At 22.0% G+C, this 2,803-nt stretch overlaps 2 long non-coding RNA genes across 2 annotated transcripts; both read left to right on the top strand.

Moving 5' to 3' along the window:
• The first annotated feature begins 1,272 nt into the window (after positions 1-1,272).
• Positions 1,273-1,907, top strand: LOC113221122. The gene is made up of 2 exons (XR_003307714.1): positions 1,273-1,332; positions 1,508-1,907. It is a non-coding gene; the product is annotated as an uncharacterized LOC113221122 (long non-coding RNA).
• A 351-nt stretch (positions 1,908-2,258) lies between these two features.
• On the top strand, positions 2,259-2,643 carry LOC113221121. The gene is made up of 2 exons (XR_003307713.1): positions 2,259-2,317; positions 2,506-2,643. It is a non-coding gene; the product is annotated as an uncharacterized LOC113221121 (long non-coding RNA).
• The last annotated feature ends 160 nt before the right edge of the window (positions 2,644-2,803 follow it).

The raw sequence follows: 2,803 nt of genomic DNA, 5'->3' as shown, positions 1-2,803 counted from the left end.
GTTTTATTTTTTAAACATTTTAATAAAGTAATATTAAAAAAAAAAAAGAAAAAAAATGCTAGCATTACATTGTGTATACATAAAATTGCGTATGCAACCCACATCTATATAATAGAACATATGAAAAATCACTCATTTTTTTTTTTTTAAGAATTTAAAAATGAAAACGTATGCAAAAAGATGTGTCTATGATTATCAGCATATATATATATATGTGCAGTTGTTTCAATAACAAACTTAATGTTGCATTTTATAAATGTTATCAATCAATTAATTTCATTTATTTATTTATTTATTTATTTATTTTATTTTATTTTTTATAACACACAGAAAAAAAAAATAAAATAAGAGAAGAGAAGAAAAGATATATATATATTGCATGTTTTTATGTAAACATATTTTAGTCAACATAGTGAATAACCAAAATTAGTAACAAACAAAGTCGTAAAAATTTATAAAAACAAAACAAAATGACTAAAGAAAACAAAATGACTAAAGAAAACAAAATGAATAAAGAAAAGAAAAAGATTAAAGAAAAGAAAAAGATTAAAAAAAACAAAATAATTGATAAAAATAAAATAAAACGAAAAAAACGAAATTTATGGAATATGATGATGACGAATCAAAAAGAATCTTCTTATATGCATATGAACAGGAATTAAAAAATGAAACAATATGTTGGCGTAAAGCTGAAGAATTAAAAATAACAAAACATAGCGCTAGTTCTATGAGAGGACATTACTTAAATTCTATAAAAAATGAAACTTCTTTGTATTTAGAAATGTATGCTGAAGAAGTAGCTAAATTATTTATAAAAGTTAAAAACTGGACAAAATTACAAAAAAGACAAACAAAAAATATACTAAATTATCCAACTAGTGTTATCAGACAAACATCCAACATATCACTAGATCGAATAGCAAAAAAAAAAGTTGCCATTTTAATAAATTTAATTCATTAGTAATCAGTAAAGCATTCTCTATGCAAGCTATTAAACATATAACAAAACAAAAAACAAAACAGATTAAATTAGCTAACAAAAAAAGTATAATAACCGAGAAAGATAAAGGAAAAATTTTAAAAAAAGCAAAAACCAAAGTTGAAATTGGAACCAAAAGTAGCGCCAAAAATGAGGAAAAAAAAAAAAAAAAAATAAAAAACAAAGAAAAAAATATAAAAAAAAAAGAAGGAAAAGACAGCACCAAAAAAGAAAAAAAAGACAATACCTCTAAAACAGACAAAGAGAATAAAACCCCAGTAAAAATAACCGATGTAAAAATTAATAAAAATGCCACGCAAGAGAAGAACAAAAAGAAGAAGAAATCAAAACAAGTAAATAAAACTAATAATGAAAAAAATATATTAAAAATAATAAATAATACTCCAAAAATTAGTACATTCTTTCCAGTTAATACACATATCCATGAAAATACACCACCTCGAAATAATATATTAATTACTAATAATGCAATAACTAATAATATAATAAATAATACATTTAATGCAGATGTAAATGGAAATGGTAAAGATATGGATACAGCTGTAACAGATGCTACATCTACTACAGCTACAACGACTGGTACAGAAACTACTACTTCAACATTTTTTCATGAGAAAATGTGCAAAGAAACAATTAAAGAAGGAAATAACACACAAAAAATACACGTAAAACAAGAACAAACATTTCATATAAAATTAGAACAAAAAAGTACAGAAAAAAATATAAATAACAACAATTTTGATGTATTACGACATTTAAATACAGATATAATAAGAGACAATCGTATAGACGAATTTTTAAGATTTGATTCTCCTATAATTCGATGTAGAAGTAGTAATGAATATATGTCGCCTAGAAAAAGGAAATCAGAAAATTTATTGTATAGTTATAGAAGTAAAGACTTAGGTGATATTATTAAATCATTTGAGTATACACCAGATTCTGGTGACGAAAAAGAAAATGAAAAAAAAAGAAAAAGAGAAAAAAAAGAGGCGCAATTAAGTCATTGTTTGCATATTTTTATCAAAAAATATTCAACTAAACGTTGAATGTCACTCATAAATATCTGTTTATTTATATAATCATATATTCATATAATCATAAATTCATATATTCATTTATTCATTCATTCATTCACTCACTTTTTTTTTATTCATTCATTTTTTTTTATTTATTCATCTTTTTTTATTCATTTATTTTTTTTTATTTATTAATTTTTTTTAATTGTGAAGGAAAACAAAAACAAAAAAAAAAAAAAAAATTAACAGTAGGAGAAACAGTAAAATCGATACATGTATATATATATATATGTTTATAGTAAGCGAACTAAAAGGCGAAAAACGTAGCGCAAATAGTTTTATTCTTCTCTTTTACGTGTTACGCAATATCACGCTATTTTTTTTTTTACTTTTTTTTTTTTTTTACGTATTATATCTTATATATATATATATATATATATATATATGTCGTTTTGCTCTTTTTATTTTTTTTTATTTTTTTTTAAGCGAAATAATGCGACCAAGCGGTAGGCATAAGTAACGATTAAAATAGACCCGAAAAAAAAATAATAACTAATAATATATACATACTTACATACAAAAAAAAAATGAATGTGTTATGTCAAAAAACAAAAAGACAAATAGGAGTAGTACCTTAAAGCAACAAGCAACTGTTTTATACAACACTAGCTTTAATTATATATATATATACATATATGTAAGTGCATTCTTTTTTGAATTTTTATATTTTAATCATTTTTTTTTTTACTTATGTGTTCTTATCCTTTTTTTATTTTTTTTTTTT

This window comes from Piliocolobus tephrosceles, unplaced genomic scaffold (genome assembly GCF_002776525.5).
Source record: "Piliocolobus tephrosceles isolate RC106 unplaced genomic scaffold, ASM277652v3 unscaffolded_20918, whole genome shotgun sequence".
NCBI classification, from domain to species: domain Eukaryota; kingdom Metazoa; phylum Chordata; class Mammalia; order Primates; family Cercopithecidae; genus Piliocolobus; species Piliocolobus tephrosceles.
Note: the sequence above shows the minus strand (reverse complement) of the source record. Positions and strands in the feature narration are given on the sequence as shown.